The sequence below is a fragment of the Aquarana catesbeiana genome, linkage group LG01 (assembly GCF_042186555.1).
Source record: "Aquarana catesbeiana isolate 2022-GZ linkage group LG01, ASM4218655v1, whole genome shotgun sequence".
Taxonomy (NCBI): domain Eukaryota; kingdom Metazoa; phylum Chordata; class Amphibia; order Anura; family Ranidae; genus Aquarana; species Aquarana catesbeiana.
The window spans coordinates 990,737,903-990,748,562 of record NC_133324.1 but is presented as its reverse complement, the minus strand read 5'-3'; positions in this window follow the sequence as shown (position 1 = coordinate 990,748,562).

Below are 10,660 nucleotides of genomic sequence, written 5' to 3'. Positions count from 1 at the left end.
TGCTCTTCTCCGTCATTGTTCTCTGCTCTTCTCCTTCATTGTTCTCTGCTCTTCTCCGTCATTGTTCTCTGCTCTTCTACTCCATTGTTCTCTGCTCTTCTCCTTCATTGTTCTCTGCTCTTCTCCATCATTGTTCTCTGCTCTTCTACTCCATTGTTCTCTGCTCTTCTCCTTCATTGTACTCTGCTCTTCTCCTTCATTGTTCTCTGCTCTTCTACTCCATTGTTCTCTGCTCTTCTCATTCATTGTTCTCTGCTCTTCTCCTTCATTGTTCTCTGCTCTTCTCCGTCATTGTTCTCTGCTCTTCTCCGTCATTGTTCTCTGCCCTTCTCATTCATTGTTCTCTGCTCTTCTCCGTCATTGTTCTCTGCCCTTCTCATTCATTGTTCTCTGCTCTTCTCCGTCATTGTTCTCTGCCCTTCTCCTTCATTGTTCTCTGCTCTTCTTCTTCATTGTTCTCTGCTCTTCTCCTTCATTGTTCTCTGCCCTTCTCCTTCATTGTTCTCTGCTCTTCTCCTTCATTGTTCTCTGCTCTTCTCCGTCATTGTTCTCTGCTCTTCTCCTTCATTGTTCTCTGCTCTTCTCCTTCATTGTTCTCTGCTCTTCTCCGTCATTGTTCTCTGCTCTTCTACTCCATTGTTCTCTGCTCTTCTCCTTCATTGTTCTCTGCTCTTCTCCATCATTGTTCTCTGCTCTTCTACTCCATTGTTCTCTGCTCTTCTCCTTCATTGTACTCTGCTCTTCTCCTTCATTGTTCTCTGCTCTTCTACTCCATTGTTCTCTGCTCTTCTCCTTCATTGTTCTCTGCTCTTCTCCTTCATTGTTCTCTGCTCTTCTCCTTCATTGTTCTCTGCTCTTCTCCGTCATTGTTCTCTGCTCTTCTACTCCATTGTTCTCTGCTCTTCTCCTTCATTGTACTCTGCTCTTCTCCTTCATTGTTCTCTGCTCTTCTACTCCATTGTTCTCTGCTCTTCTCCGTCATTGTTCTCTGCTCTTCTACTCCATTGTTCTCTGCTCTTCTCCTTCATTGTACTCTGCTCTTCTCCTTCATTGTTCTCTGCTCTTCTACTCCATTGTTCTCTGCTCTTCTCCGTCATTGTTCTCTGCTCTTCTCCTTCATTGTTCTCTGCTCTTCTCCTTCATTGTTCTCTGCTCTTCTCATTCATTGTTCTCTGCTCTTCTCATTCATTGTTCTCTGCTCTTCTCCGTCATTGTTCTCTGCTCTTCTCCTTCATTGTTCTCTGCTCTTCTCCGTCATTGTTCTCTGCTCTTCTCCTTCATTGACCTCTGCTCTTCTCCGTCATTGTTCTCTGCTCTTCTCCTTCATTGTTCTCTGCTCTTCTCCTTCATTGTTCTCTGCTCTTCTCCGTCATTGTTCTCTGCTCTTCTCCTTCATTGTTCTCTGCTCTTCTCCGTCATTGTACTCTGCTCTTCTCATTCATTGTTCTCTGCTCTTCTCATTCATTGTTCTCTGCTCTTCTCCTTCATTGTTCTCTGCTCTTCTCCTTCATTGTTCTCTGCTCTTCTCCTTCATTGTTCTCTGCTCTTCTCCTTCATTGTTCTCTGCTCTTCTCCTTCATTGTTCTCTGCTCTGCTTCTTCATTGTTCTCTGCTCTTCTCCTTCATCGTTCTCTGCTCTTCTCCTTCATTGTTCTCTGCTCTTCTCCTTCATTGTTCTCTGCTCTTCTCCTTCATTGTTCTCTGCTCTGCTTCTTCATTGTTCTCTGCTCTTCTCCTTCATCGTTCTCTGCCCTTCTCCTTCATTGTTCTCTGCCCTTCTCCTTCATTGTTCTCTGCTCTTCTCCGTCATTGTTCTCTGCTCTTCTCCTTCATTGTTCTCTGCTCTTCTTCTTCATTGTTCTCTGCTCTTCTCATTCATTGTTCTCTGCCCTTCTCCTTCATTGTTCTCTGCTCTTCTCCTTCATTGTTCTCTGCTCTTCTCCGTCATTGTTCTCTGTCCTTCTCCTTCATTGTTCTCTGCTCTTCTTCTTCATTGTTCTCTGCTCTTCTCTGTCATCGTTCTCTGCTCTTCTCCTTCATCGTTCTCTGCTCTTCTCCGTCATTGTTCTCTGCTCTTTTCCGTCATTGTTCTCTGCTCTTCTCCGTCATTGTTCTCTGCTCTTCTCCTTCATTGTTCTCTGCTCTTCTCCGTCATTGTTCTCTGCTCTTCTCCTTCATTGTTCTCTGCTCTTCTCCGTCATTGCTCTCTGCTCTTCTCCGTCATTGTTCTCTGCTCTTCTCCTTCATTGTTCTCTGCCCTTCTCCTTCATTGTTCTCTGCTCTTCTCCTTCATTGTTCTCTGCTCTTCTCCGTCATTGTTCTCTGCTCTTCTCCTTCATTGTTCTCTGCTCTTCTCCGTCATTGTTCTCTGCTCTTCTCCTTCATTGTTCTCTGCTCTTCTCCGTCATTGCTCTCTGCTCTTCTCCGTCATTGTTCTCTGCTCTTCTCCTTCATTGTTCTCTGCCCTTCTCCTTCATTGTTCTCTGCTCTTCTCCTTCATTGTTCTCTGCTCTTCTCCGTCATTGTTCTCTGCTCTTCTCCTTCATTGTTCTCTGCTCTTCTCCTTCATTGTTCTCTGCTCTTCTCCGTCATTGCTCTCTGCTCTTCTCCGTCATTGTTCTCTGCTCTTCTCCTTCATTGTTCTCTGCCCTTCTCCGTCATTTTCTGCTCTTCTCCTTCATTGTTCTCTGCTCTTCTCCTTCATTGTTCTCTGCTCTTCTCCGTCATTGCTCTCTGCTCTTCTCCGTCATTGTTCTCTGCTCTTCTCCGTCATCGTTCTCTGCTCTTCTCCGTCATTGTTCTCTGCTCTTCTCCGTCATCGTTCTCTGCTCTTCTCCGTCATTGTTCTCTGCTCTTCTCCGTCATTGTTCTCTGCTCTTCTCCTTCATTGTTCTCTGCTCTTCTCCGTCATTGTTCTCTGCTCTTCTCCTTCATCGTTCTCTGTCCTTAATGTAGAAGGTGTCCGACGCATTTCGAGTATCACTCTTCCTCAGGGGCAAAAATACAACTGGCTTTGCAGGAAGATACAAACATAAACATGACAGAACTTAACAATAGAGACAGATTACAAAATATGACAACATGGGACTCTAAAGACTTCCAAACTCATAGGGAGGTTAGAGGTTGGAAACCTGCAGCCCACTATGGTGGTGATGAGATCTCATGGTGAAAGGGTCCCAAAGGGGGAAAAGGGGACTGTAAATGTCGAAGTCCAGAGGGCAGCTAAGAGATCTGAAGAAGATGTATACACATACTGACCCTTCCTTCTCAGAGCTGGCTGCTCAGCTGTCGGCTAATTGCCAGCTCCTATCTCTCCATGGTTACTCAGCTGTTGATGATAACCTGCTCGTCAGTCCTGCCTACTTAAGCCGTTCAGCCCAGTGGATCTCTGCCTTCACCTTGGTCAAGATCATAGATTTTCTCCTGCGTTCCTGTTTAAAAACTTGCTTGGCTGACATCCTTTCTGGCTCCAGATCCTGCTTGCTGCTCCACTACATTGATCCCTGACTTCTGGCTTGGCTGACTATGCGTTCCGGTTACTGAACTTTGGCTATGTTTTGACTACATTTGTTCTTTTTACTTTTATTATTAAACAAGTGTGATTTACCTGTACTTCTGTCTCGGTCTCATTTCATGGTTTCTGACACCAGAGGAAGGGACCCAAGAAGAGAAAAAAAAAGGAAAGAAAAGAAAAATGAAATGAATAAGTAAATTTAAAAAAATAATAAGAGGCAAACAAAGTAACCAAAACCACAGCCCAGAATGTGTCCATCCAAGAGCATGGTTGGCCTCAAAACTCCAACCCTGAGAAAGATGCAAACAACCAGCACTCCAATACTCGGGATTCCGGGAAGATGCAGACAACCACCACTGAAATCCTCAGGAAGATGCAGACAACCAAGACTCAAACCCTCAGGAAGATGCACAGAACCACCTTTCCCACACCAGGGAAAATGCAGACAACCACCACTCCAACACTCGGGAAGATGCAGACAACCACCACTCCCGGACCGGGGAAGATGCACACAACCACCACTCCCAGCATGGAAAAGATGCAGACAACCACCACCCCTGCACTGGAGAAAAGTCAGACAATCACCACTCCCACACCAGGGAAGATGCAGACAACCACCATTCCCACACCGGGGAAGATGCACACAACCACCACTACCACACCAGGGAAGATGCAGACAACCACCATTCCCACACCGGGGAACATGCAGACAACCCACTCCCACACAAGTGAACATGGAAACAACCACCACTCCCACACCAGAGAAGATGCACACAACCACCACTCCCACACCGGGGAAGATGCAAACAACCACCACTCCAACACCGGGGAAGATGCACACAACCACCATTCCCACACTGGGGAAGATACAGACAACCACCAATCCAACATCTGGGAAGATGAAGACAACCACCACTTCCCCACTGGGAAGATGCAAACAACATTAACTCCAACACTGGGGAAGATGTAGAAGACCATCACTCCCACACCAGGGAAGATGCAGACAACCACCATTCCCACACCAGGGAAGATGAAGACAGCCACCACTTCCCCACTGGCAAGATGCAAACAACATCAACATCAACATCAACTCCAACACCAGGGAAGATGCAGACAACCACCACTCCCACGCCAGGGAAGATGCAGACAATCACCACTCCCACACCAGGAGAGATGTAGACAACCACCACTCCCACACCGGAGGAGATGCAGACAACCACCACTCCCACACCGGAGGAGATGCAGACAACCACCACTCCCACACTGGAGAAGATGTAGACAACCACCACTCCCACACAAGGGAAGATACAAACAACCACAACTCCCACACTGGGGAAGACGCAGACAACCACCATTGCCACACCAGGGAAGATGCACACAACCACCATTCCCACACCGGGGAAGATGCAGACAACCACCATTCCCACACCAGGGAAGATGCACACAACCACCACTCCCACACCGGGAAAGATGCACACAACCACCACTCCCACACCGGGGAAGATGCACACAACCACCATTCCCACACCGGGGAAGATGCAGACAACCACCACTCCCACACTGGGACAGATGTAGACAACCACCACTCCCACATCAGGAAACATGTAGACAACCACCACTCCCACTGGGGAAGATGTAGACAACTATCACTCCCACACTGGGGAAGATGCAGATAACCACCACTCTAACTCGAGGGAAGATGCAAAAAAATACCAATCCAACATCTGGGAAGATGAAGACAACCACCACTTCCACACCAGGGAAGATGTAGACAACCAGCACTCGCACACCAGGGAAGATGCACACAACCACCATTCCCACACCGGGGAAGATGTAGACAACCACCATTACCACACCAGGGAAAATGCACACAACCACCATTCCCACACTAGGGAAGATGTAGACAACCACCATTCCCACACCAGGGAAAATGCACACAACCACCATTCCCACACCAGGGAAGATGCAGACAACCACCATTCCCACACCAGGGAAGATGCAGAGAACCACCACTCCCACACCAGGGAAGATGCACACAACCACCACTCCCACACCGGGGAAGATGCAGACAACCACCACTCCAACACTCAGGAAGATGCACACAACCACCACTCCCACACCGGGGAAGATGCAGACAACCACCATTCCCACACCGGGGAAGATGCAGACAACCACCATTCCCACACCGGGGAAGATGACAACCACCATTCCCACACCGGGGAAGATGCAGACAACCACCATTCCCACACCGGGGAAGATGCAAACAACATTAACTCCAACACCGGGGAAGATGCACACAACCACCATTCCCACACCAGGGAAGATACAGACAACCACCAATCCAACATCTGGGAAGATGAAGACAACCACCACTTCCCCACTGGGAAGATGCAAACAACATCAACTCCAACACTGGGGAAGATGTAGAAGACCATCACTCCCACACCAGGGAAGATGCAGACAACCACCATTCCCACACCAGGGAAGATGAAGACAGCCACCACTTCCCCACTGGGAATATGCAAACAACATCAACTCCAACACTGGGGAAGATGTAGAAGACCACCACTCCCCCACCAGGGAAGATGCTGACAACCACCACTCCCACACCGGGGAAGTGTCAGACAACCACCACTCCCACGACGGGGAAGATGCAGACAATCACCACTCCCACACCGAGACAGATGTAGACAACCACCACTCCCAGACAAGGGAAGATGCACACAACCACCATTTCCACACCCAGGAAGATGTAGACAACCACCACTCCCAGACAAGGGAAGATGCACACAACCACCATTCCCACACCCAGGAAGATGCACACAACCACCATTCTCAAACCGGGGAAGATGCAGACAACCACCACTCCCACACCAGGGAAGATGCACACAACCATCACTCCCACACCAGGGAAGATGCACACAACCACCATTCCCACACCTTGGAAAATGCACACAACCACCATTCCCACACCAGGGAAGATGTAGACAACCACCATTCCCACACCAGGGAAGATGCAGACAACCACCACTCCCACACCGGGGAAGATGCAGACAACCACCATTCCCACACCGGGGAAGATGCAGACAACCACCATTCCCACAACAGGGAAGATGCAAACAACATTAACTCCAACACTGGGGAAGATGTAGACGACCACCACTCCCACACTGAGGAAGATGCAGACAACCACCACTCCCACACTGGGGAACATGCAGACAACCACCACTCCCACACCGTGGAACATGCAGACAACCACCACTCCAACACTGGGGAAGATGTAGACAATCTACTCCCACACAAGTGAAGATGGAAACAACCACCACTCCCACACCAGGGAAGATGCACACAACCACCACTCCCACACCAGGGAAGATGCAAAAAACAACCACCATTCCAACACCTAGGAAGATGCAGACAACCACCATTCCCACACTGGGGAAGATGCAAACAACCACCACTCCAACACCGGGGAAGATGCACACAACCACCATTCCCACACCAGGGAAGATACAGACAACCACCAATCCAACATCTGGGAAGATGAAGACAACACCACTTCCCCACTGGGAAGATGCAAACAACATCAACTCCAACACTGGGTAAGATGTAGAAGACCACCACTCCCACACCAGGGAGGATGCAGACAACCACCATTTCCACACCAGGGAAGATGAAGACAACCACCACTTCCCCACTGGGAATATGCAAACAACATCAACTCCAACACTGGGTAAGATGTAGAAGACCACCACTCCCACACCAGGGAAGATGCTGACAACCACCACTCCCACACCGGGGAAGTGTCAGACAACCACCACTTCCACGCCGGGGAAGATGCAGACAATCACCACTCCCACACAGAGAGAGATGTAGACAACCACCACTCCCACACTGGGGAAGATGCAGACAACCACCACTCCCACACTGGGGAAGATGTAGACAACCACCACTCCCAGACAAGGGAAGATGCACACAACCACCATTCCCACACCCAGGAAGATGCACACAACCACCATTCTCACACCGGGGAAGATGCAGACAACCACCACTCCCACACCAGGGAAGATGCACACAACCACCATTCCCACACCGGGGAAGATGTAGACAACCACCATTACCACACCAGGGAAAATGCACACAACCACCATTCCCACACTAGGGAAGATGTAGACAACCACCATTCCCACACCAGGGAAAATGCACACAACCGCCATTCCCACACCAGGGAAGATGCAGACAACCACCATTCCCACACCAGGGAAGATGCAGACAACCACCATTCCCACACCAGGGAAGATGCACACAACCACCATTCCCACACCAGGGAAGATGCAGACAACCACCATTCCCACACCAGGGAAGATGCACACAACCACCATTCCCACACCAGGGAAGATGCACACAACCACCATTCCCACACCAGGGAAGATGCAGACAACCACCACTCCAACACTCAGGAAGATGCACACAACCACCACTCCCACACCGGGGAAGATGCAGACAACCACCATTCCCACACCGGGGAAGATGCAGACAACCACCATTCCCACACCGGGGAAGATGCAGACAACCACCACTCCAACACTCGGGAAGATGCACACAACCACCACTCCCACACCGGGGAAGATGCAGACAACCACCATTCCCACACCGGGGAAGATGCAGACAACCACCATTCCCACACCGGGGAAGATGCAGACAACCACCATTCCCACACCGGGGAAGATGCAGACAACCACCATTCCCACACCGGGGAAGATGCAGACAACCACCATTCCCACACCGGGGAAGATGCAGACAACCACCACTCCCACACTGGGACAGATGTAGACAACCACCACTCCCACATCAGGAAACATGTAGACAACCCCCACTCCCACTGGGGAAGATGCAGACAACCACCACTCCCACACCGGGAAAGATACAGACAGCCACACCTTGAGGGATCTCCCTTTTATACAGCACAAAACAGGAAATTGCTGAACGTGAAACTCAACATCATAAAGAAGACAGGAAGCTGACCAGAGTGTAGACTGAAGCTCCCATATATGTGTCCACCTAAAATGGTGCCTTCTATTGGACCCCCACCTCCAACATGCAGGATATACATCATCGCCAGACTGGAAAATGATGTCACTACACATGTGCAGTAGCGCCACGTGGCTGCCATCTTGAAACACCCAAATGTGTCCAAGATGGCCAGAATACCAACGGGCACAGTGGCATTTATCATTCATCACTCTCCTCTCTCATTACTCTCTGTTCCGTTGTCATTCATCACTCCCTCTCCTCTCTTCATTCTCTATGCTTTTAGAGGTTTCATGTTCTTCCCTCTTTCATTCACCACCCAATTCATCGCTATCTGTTTTCCTGTCAGCCTCATTCATCGCTCATATCTGGCTCTGTACAGTAGTTGCTCTTTGCTGCCATCTCTTTCTTTTCATTCATCGCTCTCTGCTTCTATCACTTCTCAATGTTCACACTATAGGTCAACCATGTTGGCTCTGCACAGTCTCTATTGACGTAAAACAGCCACAATGCTCATTTTGGTGTGTTGCACCCTGTGTTTAGTCAGGGAGCTCCTCACAAATTTACTTACATGAAGTAGTTGCACTTGTTGCACTTCTCTCTTCTACCACTAGGTGGCTGGGTACCTGGTGGTACTAGATATGAGAAGGGCAACCCAAGGTCAGGTTATGAGTATATGGGGTAGCTCAGCCAATGGGCAGGGGTTTTCTTAAATCTCTTGGCCTGCTGGGAGAGCCTACAGTATATATTCAGGTGAGGTCAGGTGATCTATGTTCTGTGCCACCTGGATATCTGTCTGGGTGGACGTGTGTTGTATTGCCGGGCTGCTAGGCCTATCCCGGGGGCATCTGGTTGCCAGGCTGTGTGAGGGCCAGAAGCAAGAGAGCAGCGCAGGGTTGGGGGGTTGGGATTGCGGCTTGCAGTCCAACCATTAGTGACGGTTCTGCTGGCCGGAGAACCTGTCGTGGTTGGAGGTAGAAGGGAAGCTGTCGCCACGAAGGGACCATCCACCTTATTACCAGGGACCACAGTGCGTAACTGAAGCAAGTACCAGAGCAGTATTCTCACCAACCGGGCACAGTGGAGAACCAGGAAATTTCAGGTGGTGATCAAGTCAGGGACCCAACCAGCGGAGGAGACACTTGCAGAGCAGCCTTGTGTGTCAAGCCAGGGACCGAGCCGGTTACCAGGGGTGAAGCTTGAGAAGTATCTGGAGTGCCAAGCTAGGGACCCAGCAGAGAAGTGTGGGTGACGATTGAGGCAGAGACCACCGCAAAGCTTTGAGGAGCTCAAGGGATTTAGACTCAGTGAATCAGAGGGTCCAGTGAGAGACCAGGAGCTCAAGGGGCTGAAGAACTACAAGTAGAAGTTGTAGTGATGCAAAGAGGACTGTAACGATTTGTGTTAGGAACTGTTAAACTGGACTGTTGCCATAGGAGACAGCAATCCTGCATTGAAGTCTCAGAGTCTGCTAATTGAAATTGCAACTGCTTAAGGGTATCCTGGCCCTAACCCTCTTTCCCCCTCAAAATATAATAAAACTTTTTTTACATCCAAAAAGTGTCTGGCGCCCAATAACTTATCCACCTTGCACCCACTGTGCCTCCCAACCCACCACATACAGAAGGATGTCAGCTATCTTTGGCTCTAAAGGTTCTCATTACTGGAGGAGGCTAGAGACTTTGCTACATTTGTCGCCCAACGTGTGCCAAGGCATTGTCCTTACAGCAGTCACCCATAGAAATCGGCTTCAGCTCCATCCAGACTTAGGGTTCGTGGGAAGGTGGCAAGTAACATTTACCCTTCTTATAGACTGTGTTGTCGTGTGTACTATCAGTGTGGGGAAGAACCACCAAGTCTCATTGCTCATGGGACAGAATCAGCCTGGTCTTTTGACACTTCCCACCAGCGCTGTAAGGGTTAATACAGACCTAAAAATGGACTCCATTAAAGTTTTGGCGTGTCGCAGCAAGAAGAATGGAGGACGCCACAGTTCCCAGGAAACATTTGCACCAATCGGTTGCCAGGGGGAGGAGCCCCTGCTCTGCAGAGGAGGATAAGGAAGTGCTGCCACGTGTGTCTGATTGTCGGGTTAGTGAAGGAGACGGTGCAGTT